Genomic DNA, 25,547 nt, shown 5'->3' on the forward strand with positions numbered 1-25,547 from the left:
CTTATGCTTCTGCCATAGGAAGCATAATGTATGGCATGCTATGTACGAGACCCGATATTGCGTATGCTGTGAGTGTCACAAGCAGATATCAGTCTAACCCCGGCCCGGCTCACTGGAAAGCCGTGAAAGATATCCTCAAGTACTTGCGAAGGACTAAGGATATATTTTTGGTCTATGGGGGTGCCGAGTTGAAATTAGAGGGTTTCACTGACTCTAGTTTTCAATCGGACGTGGACGACTCAAAGTCGAATTCTGGATTTATATTCACGCTTAATGGTGGTGCCGTGTGTTGGAAGAGTTCCAAGCAAAGCACGACGGCCGATTCCACTACCGAAGCGGAATACATTGCAGCGTCTGAAGCTGCAAAAGAAGGGACTTGGATAAGGAAATTCATCCAAGAGTTGGGTGTCGTTCCTAATGCTAGTGATCCAGTACCATTGTACTGTGATAACACCGGAGCCGTGGCGCAAGCTAAGGAGCCACGATCTCATCAGAAGTCGAAGCATATTCTGAGGAAGTATCACGTGATCCGAGAGATCATTGATAGAGGTGAAGTTAAGGTAGAACGAGTCACCTCGGAAGAGAACGTTGCAGACCCCTTCACGAAGCCTTTACCAAGATCGGTCCATGAGAAACATCGAGAGTCGATGGGATTGCGGTTTATGGGTAGTTGGCTTTAGGTCAAGTGGGAGATTGTTAGAGTAGGTGACCAACAAGCCAACTTGTGGCTGTGGTCTTTCGTATTTATTATTGTAATAAACGAACCTTTATTCGTATTAATGATAAAACACCTTGGCATTCTATATCTTTGTCCCTTTGTCACAAGCATAGATATAGTCCTTACAGTTATTACAAGTACTAGTAATTGATCGTTAGGATCGTGAGATATTTACTTAAGTATTATAACTGTTAAACGTGTTCCTAGTCGAAGGGTTACGCCACTAATGAGGATATCGGCCTTTCCCATTAAGACTAGCACTTAGTGTATGTGTACTGCATCTCATCAGTAAACGGTATTGTGATATCGGCATGCATAAGTGGGTGCTCGTAAGTTGACGAGTTCACTGAACTCCCTCACCCTAGAAATCTCTAAGTGGTTCCCAATAATCGAGTAGAGATATCTATGGTATAGTTGTACACCATTAGTCCTTATGACCTAGACATCACCGTGACTTCACTAGAGGACTAGCTGTATCGTGACCTGTCCCTGAGTTCCACCGAGGACCATCCCAAGGGCCAGTGTTCGTGCAGTCCGAAATCTAGTGGGAGGTCTGTGCATTGTAGTCGGGGATTCGATTGCTAGAATAGTCTTGGATGTCCTGTGTGTTCTGAAAGTTTGTAATCATTCTAAGTCTCTGGCCAGAGCTGACTAAGTGATGATTAGGGAATTCGATTCTCTAAGTCATGCACGTGACGATTACAACACTTGGAACGATCGCACCGTCATCGAACATATAAAGAGGTCTCGATGAACCAATGCCTCTAGTTCGATCGGGATATATGTATCGAAGGGACCGTACTGTACGTTAACTATATCTGAAGGTTCTTGCAGGCACTTCATTTGTATCTAGGGAATCATGACGCGTAGTTGCTAGACGCCAATCTTGATTCGTTGGGTGATTAAGGTGAAACGAGCTTCATCTTAATCGTAACTCGAAGGGGACGAGTTTTGACCACAAAGGGTTGTGGGCCCACGGCTAGCTTACACCTGAACCATCGAGGGTCACACTGCTCGTGCACATGAGATCTTTGAATAAACGGTCAGAGATAAAATAGTTTATCTTTGCATGATTGGAAGTCAATATGATTGGGTCCAACATTCGTAATTTGGAATTACGAATGAGAATAAGAAAAGGAAAAGAATAGGCGAAAGTATTAGTGAACTTTCTAAATCGGGAAGTTTCCAAATTTAGAAAGTGCACTGAACTAGGGTTTCCACTTTTGGAAAGTTGGAAATCGAGAGTTGGCACTCGTAATGACGAGGACATTATAATGATTCCGAAAATGTAATCGTTACGATTTTCCGATCATTGAATTAAGAGAGACGAGCAAATAAAGGAACTAACGAGCTTAAGCTGTTGGGCCCGGTCCAACTTAAGCCCGTTAGGGTTTTATGCAAGAGACTATAAATACATGATTTATAGGCCTTGCACAAACACACACAACACAACCCTAACCCTAGCCGCTCGTACCCTCTCTCTCTCGGCCCTCTCTCCTCGGCCACCGCGCCGCCGTCGCCGGAGCTTCACCGGAATCGGCCATTCATTGGCCGATTGTTTCGGTATTGTTTTTCCTTCTCTTTTTCTTCCGTTTTTCTAACTATTACGTGTTTAGTGCCACGTGTTTAGTAGATCGAAGTATACGAGGTGAAATCCGAGAGGAGGAAGACTGTAGATCGAAGAATCGAGGAGCAACGCACGAGCCGAAGCCGCACGCTGCACCACGCGCCGCCCCGGAAGTCCGCGCGTGAAACTCACGCGCCGCCGTGGCTGATCCGCCGCTGCTGCCCGGATTGTACGGATTGGTTTCCGTAGCAATCTCGACTTGCTAAACGCTCCTACCTCAGGCTTCAAGAGGTAAACACACGAAACCCTAGTTTCGATTCGATTATGTTTAAACTATGAATTCATGTTTGCTATCGTATGATTTTATGTGATTATGTGTAATCGTTTTAATCCTTGCAAGCATGATTATTGGTTTAAACGCGAGCATGTTAATTGATTTAAATTCGGTTAAATTATTTAGCATGTATGTTGTTTTTTATTTCGCTGGAAGCGCAAAGGTACGCAATTAATTGATTTAATTTGTCGGGCATGTACTTGTGTGCTTTAAAGTCGTTTAAATCACATAAAATTTTTGTTTTCCGCTGCGTATGCGTGCCCGAAACCCAACAGGACCGTCCCAAGGGCCAGTGTTTGTGCAGTCCGAAATCTAGTGGGAGGTCTGTGCATTGTAGTAGGGGATTCGATCGCTAGAATAGTCTTGGATGTCATGTGTGTTCTGAAAGTTAGTAATCATTCTAAGTCTCTGGCCAAAGCTCACTAAGTGATGATTAGAGAATTCGATTCTCTAAGTCATGCACGTAACAATTACAAAACTTAGAACGATGGCACGGTCATTGAAAAAATAAAGAGGTCTCCATGAACCAATGCCTCTAGTTCAATCGGGACATATGTATCGAAGGGATCGTATTGTACGTTAACTATATCTGAAGGTTCTTGCACGCACTTCATTTGTATCTAGGGAATCATTTGTATCTAGGGAATCATGACGCGTTGGATTCTTGCTAGACGCCAATCTTGATTCGTTGGGTGATTAAGGTGAAACGAGCTTCATTTTAATCGTAACTCTAAGGGACGAGTTTTGACCACAAAGGGTTGTGGGCCCACGGCTAACTTACACCTGAAACATCGAGGGTCACACTGCTCGTGCACATGAGATCTTTGAATAAACGGTCGGAAATAAAATATTTTATCTTTGCATGATTGGAAGTCAATATGATTGGGTCCAACATTCGTAACTTGGAATTATGAATGAGAATAAGAAAAGGAAAAGAATAGGCAAACGTATTAGTGGACTTTCTAAATCGGGAAGTTTCCATATTTAGAAAGTGCACTCAATTAGGGTTTCCACTTTTGGAAAGTTGGAAATCGAGAGTTGGCATTCGTAATGACGAGAACATTATAATGATTCCAAAAATGTAATCGTTACAATTTTCCGATCGTTGAATTGAGAGAGACGAGCAAGTAAAAGAACTAACGAGCTTAAGTTGTTGGTCCCGGTCCAACTCAAGCCCACTAGGGTTTTATGCAAGACACAATAAATACTTGATTTATAGGTCTTGCACAAAAACAGACACAAAAAAAACCCTAACCCTAGCCGCTCCCCCTCTCTCTCGGCCACCCTCCCCGCGGCCACCACCGGCGCCGTCGCCGGAATCTTGCCGGAATCGGTCATCTCTTGGCCGATTCACATCGGTAGTTCTTTCTTTCTTTCTATTCTTCCGTTTTTCTAACTATTACGTGTCTAGTGCCACGTGTTTAGTAGATCGAAGTATACGAGGTAAAATCCGAGAGGAGGAAGATTGAAGATCGAAGAATCGAGGAGCAGCACACGAGCCGACGCCGCCCGAAGACAGCGCGTGAGCCACACGCGCCTTCGTGGCTCGTCTTGCCACTGCTGCCGTTCCGCCGCTCCTGCCCTACCTCACGCTTCAAGAGGTAAACTTACAAATTCATTGTTCTTTGATTCGTTTACGTTTAAGTAGAATGTTTATGTTCGTTCTTGTATGATTTTATGTGACTACATGAAATTGTTTATTTATTGCGAGCATGAATATTTGATTTAAACGCGAGCATGCTAATTGATTTAAATTCAGTTAAATTATTAAGCATGTATGTTGTTTTTAATTTCGCTGGAAGCGCAAAGGTACGGAATTAATTGTTTTCAATTATCGGGCACGTGTTTATGTGCTTTAAAGTTCTTTAAATCGCATAAAACTTTTGTTTTCCGCTGCGTACACGTGTCCGATTCCCAACAAGGGGTGCATGTTCAAGTCCGCAACGGGCGAGTCGCCATTTTTGTTAGTCTATGGAATGGAGGCGGTATTACCAATCGAGATAAGAATGCAAAGACAAATAATCCAGTCTTTTGATCCGGCACAGAATGAGCTCCTGGTTAAAGAGAGTTTGGATACGATTGTAGAAGCACGAGTGACAGCAGCAACAAAGATTGATAAGGATAAAAAAATTATGAAGGTGGCGTACGATAGGAAAGTTCGTAACTGACGATTTGAGATAGGCGACTTGGTATTACGGTGAGCTGACGCTCTTAAGTTAACACGCAAGCTTGAAGAAAACTGGGAAGGGCCCTATAAAGTTGTGCAGCGACTCACGGGAGGAGCATATTGGATTGAAAATACACTAGGAAAAAGGCTCCCACGACCTTTGGATGTGTGTCACTTGAAGAAGTTTTTTCCGTAAGGGAGATTTGTGTCGTATTATTGTTGGATACTTTGTTGAAAGGATATAAATACCTATACTCTTTCTCGGGCTATGCACTCCCTCTTTTGCAAATGAAGAAAGGTATGAACCAATATGCTTTGTGATGTACACCATTATGTAAAATAACTTTGGAAACGTATCAAAACCATCAAAACGGTAGTGATATAAGTCGAGAATGGTATCCACCGCGCATCAAATGGAAGAGAGCTATCGATAACGATCGCACTGGCTTATTTAAGATTTTTCCAAATTATTTTTTTATTCATATTACATTGAATTATAAAATATATATATATATATATATATATATATATATATATATATATATATATATATATATATATATATATATATATATATATATATATATATATATATATATATATATATATTAAAGGGAAAAATTCAGTTTGCACCCCTGGATTATGGGGTATGTATCAAAGACCCCCCTAAATTACAAAATGTACAAAATAGCCCCTGCGTTTTCTAGTCAAACGTTAAAAAAATATCTTTACTAGTTTTTAGGGGGAAATTACCTTTTAAAAATTATAATTTATTTTGTTCTTTTTTTGTTGCCCCAATATGAGTTCTTTGCACATCTTTTTTTTCTAAAAAAATGAGTTCTTCAAAAGACAAAACAAGCTCATGAGTAAATAAAATACTATGTTTAGGCAATAAATTGAGTATCAAATAAATCTTAATTTTGGACAAAAAATGGAGATGATGATGAGTATGTGAGACCAATTTTATTAACTAAATGAAAATATAAATTAAAATTTTACTATATTAATAGGTTAAGAAAACATAAAATATTATTGGGCAAAATATATTTATCTTTATACATATAAATATAACAAGTAAGTGGTAAAAATGTCAAAAAAGATTAATTTGAGAAAGTCGACATGCCACGTCATAACACCAAAAACGAATTGCAAATAGAGGGGCCATTTTCTTACGTTTTGTTATTTAGGGGGGTCTTTGATACATAGCCCATAATTCATAGGTGCCAACTGAACTTTGCCCTATATTAAATGGTCGGGTACCTATGACCTAAGGAGTAAAATCAGAACAATACCAAAATCATGACGGTTTGCTTTTATTTACCCAAAACCATTACAAACCCTAATGGTTTTGGTAGCGGGTTTTAAACGGAGAGAATACCCGCATATAGCTAGCGGTTCGGGTTCTTTTGCCATCCCTAATCATAATATTTATTTTTAGTTTGTGTAAATTGTATCCAAATCCAAACTTATTGAATTAAAACATTGGATTTTTGTTTATAGGTTTCAACAAAAAGTAGGTGTCATTTCGTTGGTGAACTGTCAACTATTCAAGTGTCTTAATACAAATTATACATCCCCAGTGTCCTACATATCCACAGTTTATAAACATTTCTCTTCAATCACCCCACTATCAACTTTGGCCAGAGATTTCGTCGATTATAAACTGATAGAATACATATGACATAAACGATTTATCACTGTGTGAATCCCCTACTACAATACACATAACTCACATTAGATTTCGGACGACTCAAATGTTGGTCCTTGGAGCGGTTTACAATAAGACTCAGGGAAGAATCACGATAGAGCTGGTCATCTAGTGAAATCACGGTGATGTGTTGTTCTTAAGGGTTAATGGAGTAAAACTATACCATACAAACCTATACTCGATAAATGGGAACCATTTAGAGATTTATAGGGCGAGGGCCTTCAGTGAAATCATCTGTATGAGCAGCCACTTAAGTATGTTGAGGTATGAGCAGCCACTTAAGTATGTTGAGGTAACAACACTGATAACTGATTAGACGCAGTACACATACACATATACTAAGTGCTAGTCTCGAAAGGAAATTCCGGTATCCTTATTATTTGCGTAACCCATCGACTAGGAGCTGGTTAAATAGTTAGGTTAATTTATTGGATTACCTCGCGGTTCTACTAGACCAATTCAATGTAATAGAGTAACTCGGTAGGACTATATCTATAATAATATAGATAGAGAATGCCAATCGGTGAATTTCATTCATACAAAATAGATTGTTTCAAACAAGTACATGAAAGACCACAACGTTAAGTTGGCCTGCTAGTCACCTACTCTGACAAAAAAATACTCGTACAACACAATGCAAAAAAGTACTCGGGCAAAATTGCATGCGCAAAAATGCTCATAAAAACACGAACTACAATAGTGGGACATGATAATGCACCAACAAACACGCACAAAAATACCCGCACTAAACAATATGCACAAAGATATACGTAGAAAACAATGCCGAAAAGCACTTACACAAAAGTGAATGCGTAATAACGCTAATGAAAACACAAACTACAATAAATGGACATGAATACGCATCAAGAAAACACAAACACACTCGCACATAAATATATGCACAAAATTACACGTTCAAAACAATGCACAACAGTATTCGAGCAAATGTGAATGAGCAAAAATGAAATCCCGACTACAATATTAGGACCTGAATATGCATCAACAAACATACACGAAAACACTCGGACTAAACAAAATGCACAAACATAGACGTAGAATAAATTTCCCAGAAACACTCGCACAAAAGTGAGTGCATAAAAATGCTAGTGATAACGAACTACAATACTAGGACATGGATACGCATCAACAAACATGCACAAAGACACTCGCACATGAAAACATGCCAAAAATATAGGTATGCAAAAATGCTTATGAAAACACGAACTACAATGCTGGGACATGAATATGCACCAACAAACATGCCTAACGATGCGTACATAAACACAAGCACAAAAATACACAGTAGAAATGTACAAAACCACTCGCGCAAAAGTGCATGCCCAAAAACACTAATGAAAACACGAACTACAATACAAGAACATGAATACACATCAACAAACAAGCACAAAAACCACCGCACAAAGAAACATGCACAATATTACACGTACAAAACAATGTACGAACGATTCCCGCAGAAGTGCGTGCGAAAAAACGCTATGAAAACACGAACTAGAATCAAAGATAAGCATCAACCAATATGGACAAAAACACTCGCACGAAGAAACATGCAAAAAAAATACACGTATAAGAATGCAGAAAAGCAGTCACGCAAAAGTGCATGTGAAAAGTTGCCATTGAAAACACGAACTACAATTTTAGGACATGAATACGCATCAAGAAAGCACAAAGACAGTCATACATAAAATCATGCCCAATTACATGTATAAAACCATGCACAACAGTACTCGCACAAAAGTGCATGCGCAAAAAATGCTCATGAAAACACAAACTACAATACTACGACGTGAATGTGCATAAACAAACGTGCACATTGAAACTCGCACAAAAAAAATGCAAAAAAAGTAAACGTACAAAGAATGCACAAAATCAGTCCCGCAAATGTGCATGCGCAAAAACGCTCATAAAGACACAAAATACAATACTAATTGATGAAAACTTATCAAAAAAACAAAAAAGTGGTCGCACAAAATAAAAAGCACAAATATACACGTACAAAACAATGTAGAAAAGGATTTGCAAAAGTGCATCAGAAAAAAAAGCTAATGAAAACACGAATTAGAATACTAAAGCTTTTAAACAACACTTGCACAAAGAAGCATGCACAAAAATATAGTTACAAAACAATGCAGAAAAGCACTCACGTAGATATGGATACGCAGATACGCTAATGAAAACACGAACTATAATTCTAGGACATTAATACCGATCAACAAGATTGCACAAAAATACTCGCACATTAAAATATGCACAAAAATACACATACAAAATAATTCACATAACTACTCACGCAAATGTGCATGCAAAAACACGCTCATGAAAACACGAACTACCATACTAGGACATGAATACGCATCAACAAACATGCCTAATGATACTCGCACATAAAAACATGCACAAAGATTCACATATAAAACAATGCACAAAAGCACTCCCGCGAAAGTGCATGCCCAAACATGCTAATTAAAACACGAATTAAAATACTAGGACATAAATACAAATGCAAAAATATGCATAAAACAACATGCACAAAAAGACCGTCTATGCGTTCTTCGTCATCCATTTTATTGTTCTCGCGTTGGAGTCTCCTAGTGGCTCGAAAAGTGCGTTTGATCTTGGGATCAAACGATTCTCTGTCGAGATAGAGTCTCCTGCACATAAAACGGTACCTAAAACAAAAATAAAAGAAAAACAAGTTAAATTTTTTGGTGAATCGTGAAAATTGTTCAAATCTAGAGTTACAACAAAATAGATAATTAAAATAATCCCCGACAACGGCGCCAAAAACTTGTTGGTGATTTTACCTACACGCAAGTACAAGTGTCCACAAATAATATAGTGGACAATTATGTCCAGATATCGATCCCGCAGAGAATATTGAGTATCTAATCCTAATTGCTAGATTCTACCTATTTATCAAGCCCACCTTGCACACTCGAAAGAGGATTGATTAAACTAAATTAAACTAAAGCAAATTAAACATGCAAGAGCAAGAAAGCAAATAAATACGAATATTTATGATGGTAAGCAAGCCGAGGATTTTATATTCCTCCTATGAGATTATTAAGTTGCCAATTCTTTCAATTATGCAAGTAATTAATTCGGATTATTAACATGAGATGCTAAATTAATCATAAACCGCTTTCGCGTGTATTATGATTCTAATATTATATATTAAATTATTGTATTCCTACGCAATTAGATGTAGAACACAACATTAAGCATAGATCACAATAATGGCTACCTAAGAGGCTAACTATATTCATATGATAGCACAACAAAGGTTTTTGTACCAAAGTGCTAATCAATAAAACGATCTTCCAATTCATGCGTTTAACATTAACATATGCTAAATTAGTCAAAACCCGCTTTCGTGTGTATTATATTCTAATATTCTTTATAAAATTATTGTATTCTGTTGAGTGTATATTTGACACACAATATATACTTTTTTACGAGGATTTTTGTATATTTTATTAATTTAATGGTGATTAATAAGTGTTTTATTGTATTTTAGTTACAACTTGACGATTAAGGAGTTCCAATGATGAAACGAGCGAAAAAGGTCAAAAACGGGCAAAAATGGAAGAAAACAATTTGAAGCTGAAAATTGGCCTGGCGCGGCAGTGCTAGTTGCAGAATTTGGGCCGAAAATTTCGGCGATTCTCGCACGGCCGTGTGAGAATTGTATTGATTTTCGCGTGGTCGTGTGAATACACGCTGGAGACAATTTTGGAGTTTTAATTACACAAGGAAACCTAAAATCTTCTACCAAGTTGGGACATCTATTTAAGGGCAAACCAAGCACGAATTAAGGACTTGGGAACACAATTTTAGAAGAAGAAGAGCGAGAGAACGGAGAAACGAAGACGAAGACCTGACGAATCTTCATCATAAATCTTCTTTCATCTATCTTTTCTAAATCTATGAATTTTATTATTTTTATTATGTTTTTCGTAGAGAACATGAATAGCTAAGTTTTTAATCTAGGATTTTGTTGCAACCCTATGTGGGGATACTGAACCCGTTTTCTTGAGATTATGGAATTATGATTTTATGATTATTTCTTCTACTTATTATGATTGTTAGTGCATGAACCTGATCAATTTATGTGCTTTGACTGTGGTTATTGGGATTGACTCGACAGAGCTATTTTGATAATTAAACGGTAAGTGAAAGAACATTCGAGTAGTTTTCACCGTATTAGTGTGTTAATTGCATGTGGTATCATAGACATACATATATTCACCTTAGGTAATCATTGTTGAGACTTATGCTTTAATGCTTCATTCATGATCGGATTGCGTAGACATATAGTAATTTGGTTTTGGATAATAGAATTATAATACACGCGACAACGGGTTATAATTAATATAGTGTCTCAGGTTAATAATAAGGAATCATATATTTCGTAATTGAGGGGTTTTGGGTGAGTAATTCTTGCATAGGAGGGAAGATACAATCCTAGGTCCGTTTTTATATTGATATTTTCTCGTATTTATTTGCTTTCATAATTAGTTTAATTATTTAGTTTATTATATTTGACAACTTTGCGTAGGCTGTATAAAAATCATAGTTGTTAGAATTCAGTACTTAAGATTAGATAATTTGAGTGTTCCCTGTGGGATCGACATCCGACTCTCACGAGTCCACTTTTACTACTTGTTTGCCATTCGTGCACTTGCGTGTTAGGTATTTAGCCCCAACAAGTTTTTGGCGCCGTTGCCGGGGAATACGACTAAATTATATATTTATTCTAATATAAAATTTGAGCATTTTTTCTTACTTCAGCCATTTAATTTAATTTTTTTTCTTAATTTTCATTTTTTTTTCTTTTTGTTCAATGTCTGGTTACAATGTTCAGGCACCTCAAACACGATATGAATGGCTTCCATCTGACGAATATCTCCAAAACACCTGTGATAAGCCTCCATTTTGTTCAGCATGTGGTGGAAATCATTATTCCGATCAATGCTTGGGATCACCAAAAGGGACAAATTTCGTCGAAATTACCAACATAGTGTTAGAGTAGGTGACCAACAAGCCAACTTGTGGCTCTGGTCTTTCGTATTTATTATGGTAATAAACGAATCTTTATTCGTATTAATGATAAAACACCTTGGCATTCTATATCTTTGTCCCTTTGTCACAAGCATAGATATAGTCCTTACAGTTATTACAAGTACTAGTAATTGATCGTTAGGATCGTGAGATATTTACTTAAGTATTATAACTGTTAAACGTGTTCCTAGTCGAAGGGTTACGCCACCAATGAGGATATCGGCCTTTCCCATTAGAAGACTAGCACTTAGTGTATGTGTACTGCATCTCATCAGTAAACGGTATTGTGATATCGGCATGCATAAGTGGGTGCTCGTAAGTTGACTAGTTCACTGAACTCCCTCACCCTAGAAATCTCTAAGTGGTTCCCAATAATCGAGTAGAGATATCTATGGTATAGTTGTACACCATTAGTCCTTATGACCTAGACATCACCGTGACTTCACTAGAGGACCAGCTATATCGTGACCTGTCTCTGAGTTCCACCGAGGACCATCCCAAGGGCCAGTGTGCGTGCAGTCCGAAATCTAGTGGGAGGTCTGTGCATTGTAGTCGGGGATTCGATCGCTAGAATAGTCTTGGATGTCCTGTGTGTTCTGATAGTTTGTAATCATTCTAAGTCTCTGGCCAGAGCTGACTAAGTGATGATTAGGGGATTCGATTCTCTAAGTCATGCACGTGACGATTACAATACTTGGAACGATCGCACCGTCATCGAACATATAAAGAGGTCTCGATGAACCAATGCCTCTAGTTCGATCGGGACATATGTATCGAAGGGACCGTACTGTACGTTAACTATATCTGAACGTTCTTGCAGGCACTTCATTTGTATCTAGGGAATCATGACGCGTAGTTGCTAGACGCCAATCTTGATTCGTTGGGTGATTAAGGTGAAACGAGTTTCATCTTAATCATAACTCTAAGGGGACGAGTTTTGACCACAAAGGGTTGTGGACCCACGGCTAGCTTACACCTGAACCATCGAGGGTCACACTTCTCGTGCACATGAGGTCTTTGAATAAACGGTCAAAGGTAAAATATGTTTATCTTGGCATGATTGGAAGTCAATATGATTGGGTCCAACATTCGTAATTTGGAATTATGAATTAGAATAAGAAAAAGGAAAAGAATATGCGAAAGTATTAGTGAACCTTCTAAATCGGGAAGTTTCCAAATTTAGAAAGTGCACTGAATTAGGGTTTCCACTTTTGGAAAGTTGGAAATCGAGAGTTGGCACTCGTAATGACGAGGAAATTATAATGATTCCGAAAATGTAATCGTTACAGTTTTCCGATCATCGAATTGAGAGAGATGAGCAAGTAAAAGAACTAACGAACTTAAGCTGTTGGGCCCGGTCCAACTTAAGCCCGTTAGGGTTTTATGCAAGACATATAAATACTTGATTTATAGTTCTTGCACACACACAACTAAGAGAACACACGTTCATAACCCTAGCCGCTGCCTCTCTCGATCAGCCACCCTCTCCCATGGCCACCACCACCGCGCCGTCGCCGGAAATTCGCCGGAATCGGCCACCCGTTGGCCGATCTCTTTCGGTATTCCTTTCCTTCTTTCTTTTCTTCCATTATTCTGACTATTACGTGTCTAGTGCCACGTGTTTAGTAGATCGAAGTATACGAGGTGAAATCCAAGAGGAGGAAGATTGAAGAATCGAGGATGCGAGAAGGCAATTCTGAAAAACTGCTCTCGGATTTTGTGCGCTGTCCAGCGAGAAAATTTGCCATAAATCAACCGGTAATCGGATGGACGTGACATTTTGACAGAAGCTTCAAGACTTATAAATATACAATCTTCCAGAAGGAATTGTCCATCCAGTAAATATGGATGGAGATATTGAAGTCGGAGCAAGGCTGTAATTTCAGATCAGCAAACAGGTTGGATCAATAGGAGTGGGAAGAGCAGCTGGCCATCTTCTCGAGTCTTTGTTCGATTGATGCTTCAAGGACAGCACGTGAATCACACGCGCCGCCGTAGCTTGGATCATCGCCGTTGCTGCCCCGGATTGCACGGATTGGTTTCCGTGGCAATCTAGCTTTGCTTAGTGCGCCTACCTCACGCTTCAAGAGGTAATGTTTCGAACCTATTGTCATTCGATTCGGTTACGTTTAAATTAATATATGCATGATCGTTTTAATAAGAAACTTGTATGATTTTATGTGTCTACATGAAATTGGTTTTATTATTGCGAGCATGATTATTTGATTTAAACGCGAGCATGCTAATTGATTTAATTTCGATTAAGTAATTAAGCATGTTGTTATTTTAATTTCGCTGGAAGCGCAAAGGTACGCAATTAATTGGTTTCATTTAATGGGCATGTGTTTATGTGCTTTAAAATTGTTTAAATCGCGTAAAATTTTTGTTTTCCGCTGCGTACACGTGCCCGAAACCCAACACATAGATTATTGGAACACTTACACCAACACATATGAGCAAAGCTTTCAAGACCAAGATTTGAACGAGTTTCAACATAGAGAGCCATAATTTTCCGATTTCCAAAATTATTATCCATCGCAGCAACAAATCACTGATGAACAACTTGATTCGGTATCCCTCATTGCCGAATTCATAAAGTCCACTCAAGCATTGTTTCGAAACATGGAGATACAACTGGAAGAGACGACGCTCAAATTAAAATCTGAGGCAATGTTTGGAAGCATTTTGGAACTTTTTTTGATTTCATTTCGAGGAAATGTGTTTTGGGAAAATAATTTGAGAATGAAAGTAATGTTTGTTTGTGTTTTGGAAGGAGACAAAATACACTGTAGCAGTCACATCATGTTTAAAAGTATTAGAAAAAAATATTTTAGAATAAAAAAATTGAAAGATGAAGTGATATTTATTTTGTTTTTAGTGAAGACATTTTTTACTGTAGCAGTCAAATCATTTTATTGTAGCAGTCACATCATGTCTGAAAGAGAGAGAAACTTTTGAGATTGTTTTGAGAAAATTATTTGAGAAGTGTAATAAATATAATTTTTTTTTGGGGAATCAACGAAAACAAAATAGAAATTTTACCAAACATTGCGTGAGTCTCTTGAAAATATTCTAGACAAAATTGGCAATGGTTATATCAAAGAAAATACGGGTGAAGCCTGCGGTGAGAAAAATTTTCTATGTCCAGAAAATAGTGTCGATATGAAAGAAATAGAAATTACGAAGACACTTGAGCATGATGAATCTGAGAATGCAATCGAGCTAAAACCCGAAGATGCCTCAAAACAAGAGAAGAAGCAGATGGATGTAATGATTGAAGATATTCTAGTTGTAAACCCTATCGTTGATCTATATGTGAATTTGAAGGCATCAATAGTGGTTGATGAGAAGGCTAATGTGTTTGAGGTCGAGGTTATACGTAGACTGGAGATTTTTGTATATCGATTTGAGGGAGCGGGTGACGAACATCCTACCTTGTTACTGTACAGATTGCTTATTAACAAAAAAGGGTACCAACTAAGGTGGATATGGACACTTGCATATTGCAACCTTGTCCATGCATTGGTTGAAAGAGGTGTAGTAAAACAAATGGATGAATGAGCAATCTACAAGGCTTTGGATTGGACATAACAATTTTAAGAAGCAAAGTCTGGCTAAAGACATGAAACTTAGCACTTCTCGAGAGACAACCCGCGCATTTATCGATTTTGTATTTTTCTTTATTTTTATTTTTCTTAGGACTTTAGCATGCACAACTAATAATTTAATCTTGTTTTAATTTTCAGGTCGAAAATCAAATACTAAGGGATCGAACGTTAAAGGTGGATCAAACGAACATCAAAGAGTGCATCCCAGAGAAGGATCTTTCGACTAATCAGGTGTATTCTATCCTTGAACTTTGTTCTAATTACATTGAGGGCAATGTAAATTTTAAGTTTGGGGGTGGAAAATTACTTGTTTTTATGTGCTTTATTTTTTTAGTTTGCATGCCTTAGGAATTTTTTTATTTTAGTTATTTTTAGTTTAGTTATTGCTTTCGATAAAAAAAATATGTATCGAGATTAATGCTTTGATGAATCATGATGATGAAAGATGGTTGATGTTAAATGATGAAATTGGTTGCTTTATCTTGATTGTGACGGAATTTTGGTGAGCTTTCGATTCAAAGTGTCGTAGGAAGGAGTCATTGTTAGGAATCATGAATTATGCCTTGCTTTGATTGAAAGTTTTTTGTTTTCAAACGTGGAATTAATTTATGCTATATCATATGCTATTCGGTTTTAGAACTTGCCTTAGGAATTTACAAAGTGAAATATAAAATTGTTGAGCAATCTGGGAAGTGATTTGGGCAATCATTGAAACGTCTGAGCCTTTCAAACCTACCTTTAAATTTTTATCAATAGAACATTGATTGAGCCTTGGAGAAACGGTGTTCTTTCTTTTAGCCGAAATAAAGTGGGTAGATTAGATGATGATTTCATCATAAATTTTCCCTTGGAGTTTGGTTGAAAAAAATTGTTACATTTTTCTTCTTCGTAAAAGAAAAAGAAAAAAAAAAGAAGACGAAGAAGAAGAAAAATAGAAGGGGAAGAAAGAACTTGAGAAAGATTTTAAAGTAAAAACTCAAACCATCATGTTAAGAGAAAAAGTGGAGACTTTTGAACTCTAAACAAATCGAGTTAAGAAATAAGTCCTTTGAGGTGAAGAAATAAGTCCAAAAGCTAAATCTTAGAAAAAACACCTCTAGTCAAGAACGAGAGTTAAAAATTTCGTCAACTGCAACTCTTAGTGACTAATTGTGAGATGAAAGGAGAAGAGTAGCCACTCTTACCCAAAAGCCCAACATTTGAAAGCCAAAAAGTCTCAATGATCCCAATTGCTCAATTATTTCAATATGATTATGTAAGTATAAATTTTTTCCATTTTTAATTTACAAATATGGGATACTTGAAGCGATAACACGGGTTGTGGTTCTTAGCAATGGTAAGTGAATAAGTATATTTGAATTGCGAGCTTGCAAATTTTTCAGAATTGTCATGATCATTGCAAGTTATGAAAACGTGAAGATCGACCATTAATCTATGTGATGAGGGGCATTTGTTGAAAGTGTTGCTTTGAAAGTTGCTAGTTTTTGCTCGAGGAGAAGCAAAAGTTCAAGTTTGGGGTGTGTTGAGTGTGTATTTTACACCCAATATATACTTTTTTTATGAGGATTTTTGTATACTTTTATGAAATTAATGGTGCTTAATAAGTGGTTTATTCTATTTTAGGTACAACTGTTAGAGTAGGTGACCGAAAAGCCAACTAATTGTTGAGTTTTCTCACACTACTCGTAAATAATCTATTTCGTTTTAATGATAAAAACCCCCTTTGGCATTCTATATCTTTTTCCCTTGCATAAGCATAGATGTAGTCCTTGAAGTTACATAATTACTGTAAATAGATCTACTAGAATCGTGAGATTATTTATTTAAGTATAGTAGCTGTTAAACATTGTTCCTAGTCAACAGGTTACGCCACTAATGAGGATATCGGACTTTCCCATTCGAGACTAGCACTTAGTGTATGTGTACTGCGTCTCATTAGTCAACGGTGTTGTGACATCGGCATACATACACTACAAGAAAAAATAGGTTTAGTGACCGGTGATTGTGGACGCTAAAAGTTAGAAAATGGTCATTACAAGTTACAGTGACCAAATTGAATTTGGTCAGATTTGGTCACAACAGTGTTGTCACTGAAAGTATCAGCGACGAGATATTGAAGTGGACACTAAGGGCGTGTATTTAGCAACCCGTAATTAATGGTGATTAAAAATATAATTATTAGTGACATTTGTTTGGGTCGTTAATGTAAAATTTTATTGTCACAAAAAGATTAGTAGGGTCGCTATAACTACATATATAGTGACCATATCGTTTTGGTCGGTGAACTATATTCATTTAACAACCTAGTAGTTGGTTGTTATAACTACATATACAATGACCATATCGTTTTGGTAGGTAAATGATAATCAGTTAACAACCAATTAGTTGGTTGTAATAGTTTTTGTGTGGTTGCAATTGGTGTTGCACTTCAAATATTTCAGAGACCATTTTGCGACAAAAAACCTCACTGCTAAAAATATTCTTATAACAAGTAAATAATTGGTTGTTATTGTGTTTACATTAGAAACTAAATAATGGTTGCAAAAATAATTACAATTGGTTGTTAATGAGTGTATATTAGCGACCGAGTGACGATTGTAAAAAGTTTTAAGTTTAGTTGCTAGTGTGTATATATTAGTGACCGAATGTGGATGAAAATATATTATAAAATCGGTTACTCATTTACATATATTAATACATAATTATTTATTTAAATTAAATATATATACGATAGAACCCATAAGTTATTCAAATTAAATAGAACTCTGCAGATTTAAACACTATCAATCAATCAAATCAACATTCAAAAATTTGAATTAATGTCACTAAGCTGTTATAATCGGTATCCAATATTCGTCTACTAAAAAAATTAATACTACATTATTACGTTTTATTACAATATAATATGAAATTTTTGGATATTTACTATCATCAAAGATCGAAAGTACTGAAGTTCTTGCAAAGGTCCCACTTTTTAGCCCTTGTTGTTCTGAAAAATTGAAGATAAAAATTCTCCTGCAAATAATACCAGTTTTTCTCATTAGCAAACATATTTATAGTTGTAAAAGAAGATAAGAAAAAATGAATAATATAATGCAACTTCCCGAATATCAGTTGATTAGAAATAAAATAGCTACAATACTACCAAATGAATCAGCTCAAAAGTCTCGGTCATAATAATTCCAAAGAATGAAAAGAAAATAACTCGAAAAACAATGTTGCTAGAAAAGTAAAAAATAATTAAAAATTGGACATAACAAAACAAAACTTGCATCAAATTGTAGACTCAAATTTGTGCCTACGGATATTGAAAAATAAAACCAAGTTATCGACATAAGTATTTACTCTTGTATCAACTACTGTCTATTGGCACACATATTTTATAGTACTTACATTTGATCTTTCGTCAACCATGATCCCAAGTAAATTGTCCCAACACTAGGTACGTACTGTTAAAAAAAATGAATTATGTTAATAACCACATAATTATTTCTCAATAACCAAATGAAGAATCACATAATTTTTCTCATCAATTGTCAAAGAGAAAATAAAGCTAAAACCATTACTATCAGCAAATGGGAAGTATAGTTTAGTGATTTCAATGTCTCATGTTCAAAAATCGCACAACAAAACTTGAAACACAGTGGAACATTTAATATTATGCATGGTAACATTTTACACCCAATAATCATCAAAAAATGTTCACTTGTATATTTTCCCTTGATAGCTAACAACACTTATACCTATGTTATTCTCCACTTTACTCCTATTTTCAAATTAAAGTATATAAAACACTGATAAAGTTCTAACATATTAAACTATAGAAAGTTAACTAATAGTTGAAAATAACTAATTATTTAACGAGACAAATTGAAAATTAATAAATAAATAAAAAAGATACAACAACAATGGGTACCTGTGGAGTAATTGATCTACGAAGCATAAACTCCTCGTGATTTTGTGCACAAAATTACCAGGACATCATCTGTGCAAATTTCAAGCAACAAACTATCAAAAGATTATACATAGTTAAATATATAAATAATTGAGCATGATACAACTAATATATTTTTCAAAACACGAAAAATTTGAACCTTCAAATTATATGTGAATGACTACAACAAAATTTTCGTATACGCTATCTTGAGCTGCTTTTCCATGCAGCTCACATGGAATTTTACATGCTCGAGGTGAATGAAGACAAAAATTAAACGCACATGCAAGTAAATACCTGAAAATATCTAAATGGACAAACAAGTGTGAAATAATATGTTTTAGCTATATGTAAAATATATAGTATAAATGCACATACAACACAATCTCAATAAAAGAATATAACGTCAAAAATATTTATACCAATTAAGAAGAACAAAAGCCAGGCATCATCCAATCAAATGGTAGACAATTACATCCACTCTCACATTTCCTTGATCAGATTATGTAGTTCTAAAAGTATTTCCAATAAATTCAGGTTGTAAAGAATATAACAAAAAATAAATCATAATACAATTAATGTAAAAAATATTAAAGGAAAAGAAAATTAAACTATTTATACCTGCAACCATTCACTATTCCATGTCACTATCTATATCGACATGAGATGCGGCTTCATCATCACTGGTCCAATATTCGAATAAGGTGTCATCTTCGTCTTCCCATCTTCTTCTTCATCATTTTTATTATTGTGCACACATGGATTAACAATCTCTACCGGAGCTTCACCACTACGTACTACCGATCTAATCTCTATAGCACTATCTTCAACTTCAATATAAGAACAACATTCTTGTTGATATGCATCATTTGCATCAGGTTAATTCCCATTAGTAGAATTAATGATAGTTGGGTCAAAAAGATGTCGGTGTTGTACATGTTGAACTACTCTCCAATTTCCACCTAATTTTGTATCACTAATGTAGAAAACTTGAGTTATTTAATTTGCTAAAATACAAGGTTCATTTTCGTACCAACACTTGCCCACATTTATACTCACAATGTCACCATCTATCTTTACTACTTTATGTCGATCCAAATCGAACCATTTACAACTAAATAATACAATTCGGTAATCATAAGCATAACTCAACTCAATCACATCCTCTAAAACTCCATAAAACTTAATCATTTTACCTTTGTGAACTACATCTGTACACACTTCACTATTTCGAGTTACTCGTCTAGATTCTCTTAGACTAGTTAGATACTTAACTCTTTCTACTATGCACCCACTACATTTACTAATATGATGGTCAGGGCCTGATGCAAGTGCAAGAAGTTCATCCGTAGCTTCTGGGGATTTTGTACTCCAAAGCTTTTTAATCTAATTTATCAAATATATACAAGATAACATGTATTAAATTAAAGAACTACAGATTAATTGCCATAATTGAAATATGAATTTGAGTTCTTACTCGATTCTCAAAACATGAAGCGAATTCTTTTTTATGTAATCTCCCACCCAATAGGATTTTCTTGTTTAAGTTTTTCTTCGTGCTACCTGAGAAAGAAAAAAAGTAAACAATAACACAATCAACACATGTATATTTTATTATAATGCTATAAAACAATATCTAATTACCTTATATATAAATCAATCTCCGCACAGTTATTTAGGACAAACCAATAGAAAACATTATATTGTTCAGTGGGCATTGTACAAAATTTGTTTCTCCGAAGGTTCGAATTTTACTTCGAAAAACAGAGATAGTTGCATTTTGATTTTCCTCACCATCATAATTTCTTTCCTCTCTATTATATTTTGTCTCAATTCCATGAAGATATAATGAGCAAAAACTTAAGCACTCTTTTACAACATAGGCCTCTGCGATTGAGCCTTCAGGACGAGCTCTATTTCGAACCATCCCCTTAAGAGTACTAAGATACCTGTTAAAAATATATAAATGAAACACATAAATTAAAATACTAAAGACACCAAGTTAACTTTAACGAAGTTCGACAAATAATAAATAAAATATTGAATTACCTTTCGATAGGATACATCCATCTATATTGAACCGGTCCTCCAATTTTTGCTTCTTGTGCCAAATGAATTGCTAAGTGGACCATAACATCAAAAAATGCAGGTGGAAATATCATTTCTAACTTGCATAATATCAAAGGAATCCTCTTCTCCAAATTGTCAAGGACATTAACATTTAGTTTCCGGGAACACAATTGTCTGAAAAAGCTTGCCAACTCAGTAATAGCATCCAGAACATCCTTATGCAAGTAACCACGTAGTCCTACTAGAAGCAATCGTTGTAATAGAACATTACAATCATGACTTTTTAACCCGATTATCTTACCATCCTTGATATTCACACATCTAGATATATTTGCAGCATATCCATCAGGAAACTTCACCGCTTTTAAGAATTCCCAAAAGCCTTTTCTTTCCTTTTGGGATAGAGTATAAAGTGCACGCGACTTTACACACTTCAATTTGCCTTCTTTATTTGTTTTGGTACCTTTCAAAAATTGTAAGTGTAACTCCCTCCTTATACCCATATCCTCCAAATCCAAACGAGCTTTTTCAGTATCCTTTGTTTTACCATCAATGTCTATTATAGTTCCCATTACACTGTCACATATATTCTTCTCAATATGCATTACGTCAAGATTATGCCGTAATTTTAGTTTTGACCAATATGGCAACTCAAATAATATACTCTTCTTTGTCCAACATGGGTGTTCAGAAAAACTCTTTCTTTTTCAGATCAATGGAATGCTTGCCAAGCACAACATTTTTTACCTCTTCTAGTTGTATAATAATATCATCATTGCGTTGCTCCACAGGCTTGGATCGATGTTCTACCTCACCATTAAACTTAACACTTTTCCGATAAGGGTGATGACGTGGCAAATATCGTCTGTGACCCATGTAACAAATTTTGCTTCTTAGCCTCTGTGAAGGAGTATTAGAGCTGCATCTTGGACAAGCACGATAGCCCTTTGTTCGATGTCCGGAAATGTCACCATATGCAGGGAAATCATTTATTGTCCACAAAAGTGCGGCATGCAAAAGAAAAATTTCTCCAGTTTTTGCATCTTTTGTTTTAACTCCCAATTCTCATAATTCCTTCAGCTCATCCATCAAAGGTCTCAAATATACGTCAATAATTCTTCCGGGAGATCGGGGACCAGGAATCAATAGTGACATCATGAGATAAGGCTCTTTCATGCATTGCCAAGGTGGTAAGTTATATGCCATTAAGATCACGGGCCAAATACTATAAGAGTTGCTCATGTTACCAAAATTATTAAATCCATCAGTGGCTAGTCCGAGCCGTACATTTTGAGGATCTTGAGCAAACAAGGGGTACTGTTTATCAAGATACTTCCAAACTTCAGAATCTGCAGGATGAATCAACGTATCATCTTTCTCAATTTTACGGTCTTTATGCCATCTCATATCAGAGGATGTCTTCCTCGACAAATATAACCTCTGTAATCTTGGCTTAACAGGAAAATAACGCAAAATTTAGTGAGGAATTTTCTTTCCTTTACAATCATTTACTTTCCATCTAGACTCTTTGCAGATGGGACAATCATTTAAGCTTTTATATTCTTTCCAGAAGAGAACACAATCATTTTTACACGAATGAGTTAACTCATAGCCCAACCCAATGCGTTTTAACATCTTTCCCGCCTTGTAAAATGATGAAGGAATGATATCACCTTCTGGCAGATATTTTTTGAATAAATCAACAAGCATGTCATAGCATTTATTAGTCATTCGATTCAGGAGTTTGATGTGAAGAAATTTGACAAGGAAAGATAACAATGTTTTGGAGCAACCAGGATATAATTTGCGTTGTGCACAGCTCAATGATTTCTGAAAATTTTCCAATTCCTCATCGAAAATAATATTTGGTTGATCAAAATGGCAATCGTCTGAAGAATCAAACACATTTTCATTATAAACAAAATTGTGCATACCAAAATTCAAGTCCTCTAACATCTCTTCCACGATACGAACGATGCTAGGGTCTGGTTGAATTTTACCTACAAACGATTACTGAACTTCTGTTTCTTATGCGGCGTTCTTGGGAATGGAGAACAGAAGTGCCCGAGGAGATATGAGGATGAGTTTGAAGAACCTGGTGAGAACTTCCCGTATGGAACTTGTCTCCGAGCCAATCAGACCACGGCAAACCAAACCGTCAGATTACCTCTCCAACCGGTATTACCCGTGTCTGCTAACTTCCTGAACCATCAGCAGGGATCGACCTCACGAGGACGAGGCATTTTTGATTTTGATCAGACAACCCCTGGGACAGCAATCCAGCAGAGCTCGAATGGTGGAAAGGAGAACAATGAGCCTACGGGGCTGATGGAATGCAGCCTGATTAGTAATCCTATCCAAGTATCGCTCACAATTCCCATTGGACCATTTCCAATAAAGAAGATAGCGGTATCAAAGAAAAATAAGGCAAAAAGAGCAAATGGAGAAGCTACTATTGGAGACACGAGAGGTGGAAAAAGACAGCACACCCTTTGTTTACGCGACGAAGAAACAAGCCCAACGGCGGAGACTGCCTCGCAGTCCCGCCGATACCAATGAGTTGTCTATTTTGGAATTGTCAAGGGTTGGGGGTGCCCTTGACAATTCACTCATTCGGAGATATCCTCCGAATTCACCACCCCTCAGTGATGTTTATTTCGGAAACGAAAGCGACATCACACTTGGTAGAGAGACTAAAGAAGAAATGGAACCTATTTGGGGTATCGGTTGACAAAAACGGACGAGCGGGAGGGCTCGCACTTTTCTGGCAAAAGAACGTGCAAGTAGACCTTATCTCTCTCTCGAATCATCACATCGATGTGGAGATCACTTATTCGGACACATTAGAGAAATGGAGGATTACAGGTATTTATGGCTATCCGGAGCACGCTCGGCGACATTTAACATGGGACCTTCTCCGTTTGTTGTCGGGACAACGAAATCTTCCATAGATTGTGGGCGGGGACTTCAACGATACGCTCTCTACGTCTGAGAAGGACGGAGGAAACCCTAGACCACTCTCAATGATATTGAGTTTCCAAGAGGCTTTACAGGACTGCCAACTCACTGACTTGGGTTACTCACGATCGATTTACACATGGTCGAATAAACGGGAAACACCACTAACCGTGAGATGTAGACTCGATCAGGTGTGTGGAAATGACAACTAGCGATCCCTTTTTCCACAGGCCCAAGTTCAGCACTTGGAGTTTGGAGGGTCTGATCACGTGCCGATCTTGCTCACCCTTAAAACCCGGGACACAACTAAGAGGGAAAGGAGACGCCGACCATTTCGATTCGAGGCCATGTGGATCCGACATGAAGACTGTGCAGACATTATCCACGAGCAATGGAGTGAGCAAACGGAAACCGATCCGATCGAAGATTTGTTGACCAAAACGGAGAGCTGTAGAGCAGCGCTTATGCGGTGGAGCTTGGTTGGTATCCACAACCCTAGGAAACGCATTGCGCATATCCAGCAAAGACTTCACCTTTTGAACATGGCAAGGAGCTCGGCAGATGACATTAGGGAAAGGAACGAGTTACAGATGGAGCTCGAACATGCCTATTAGGATCTTGACACTTATTGGAAACAACGGAGCCGAGTGCAGTGGATGAGGGAAGGAGACCCGAACACGAGCTTTTTCCATGCGAAGGCCATAATTAGGAAACGGACGAACTGGGTTTACAAGCTCAAAGATGACTCGGGAGAATGGAAAGAAAACAAAGCCGATATTGAGAAGGTGATTGCAAAGTATTTCTCATCGATTTTTCATTCAACCCATCCACCGGAGAGTGTGATTGAGAGAGTGCTGCAGAACATCGAGCCAAGGGTATCCAATGAGGGTAGCCAGTTACTTTCTCTACCTTTTAGAGCGGACGAGGTAATACGAGCTATTTCCCAAATGTCTCCCACCAAATCCCCAAGCCCTGACGGCTTCCCGGTTTTGTTCTTTACTAAATTTTGGCATGTGCTATGGAATAATGTGCTTAATTGTGTTCTAGATTTTCTTAATAACAAAAAGGTCCCTAGAAAATTAAACTACACCTTCATTGTTCTCATTCCTAAGGTTAAAACTCCGGAAAAAATCTCCGAGTACAGGCCGATAAGTTTTTGTAACGTTATATACAAATTTGGGTCGAAAACCATTGCTAATCGTATTAAACCCTTTCTGCAGAATATTGTCTCCCCCACCCAATTAGCCTTTGTGCCCAAGCGCCTTATCACTGATAATGTTCTTGTCGCGTATGAAGTAAAACACTATATGAAATCTAATACTAAAAAACACACACACTTAATGGCGGCTATGTTGGATATTAGTAAAGCGTACGATCGAATCGAATGGTCTTTCTTACAGAAAA

The 25,547-nt window shown here is 37.0% G+C and overlaps 1 long non-coding RNA gene and 1 pseudogene across 2 annotated transcripts; both read right to left on the bottom strand.

Moving 5' to 3' along the window:
• Nucleotides 1–18,062: 18,062 nt before the first annotated feature.
• Nucleotides 18,063–19,123, bottom strand: LOC105969875 (uncharacterized). The gene is made up of 3 exons (XR_001173902.2): nt 19,098–19,123; nt 18,575–18,630; nt 18,063–18,196 (listed from the first exon to the last, which is right to left on the bottom strand). It is a non-coding gene; the product is annotated as an uncharacterized LOC105969875 (long non-coding RNA).
• Nucleotides 19,124–20,674: 1,551 nt separating this feature from the next.
• LOC105969874 (uncharacterized) lies at nt 20,675–22,658 on the bottom strand (annotated as a pseudogene). The gene is made up of 2 exons (XR_016034570.1): nt 21,165–22,658; nt 20,675–21,064 (listed from the first exon to the last, which is right to left on the bottom strand). The product of XR_016034570.1 is annotated as an uncharacterized LOC105969874 (transcript).
• Nucleotides 22,659–25,547: the final 2,889 nt, after the last annotated feature.

Source organism: Erythranthe guttata, chromosome 11, assembly GCF_056151865.1.
Source record: "Erythranthe guttata isolate IM_541 chromosome 11, IM_541, whole genome shotgun sequence".
NCBI lineage: Eukaryota > Viridiplantae > Streptophyta > Magnoliopsida > Lamiales > Phrymaceae > Erythranthe > Erythranthe guttata.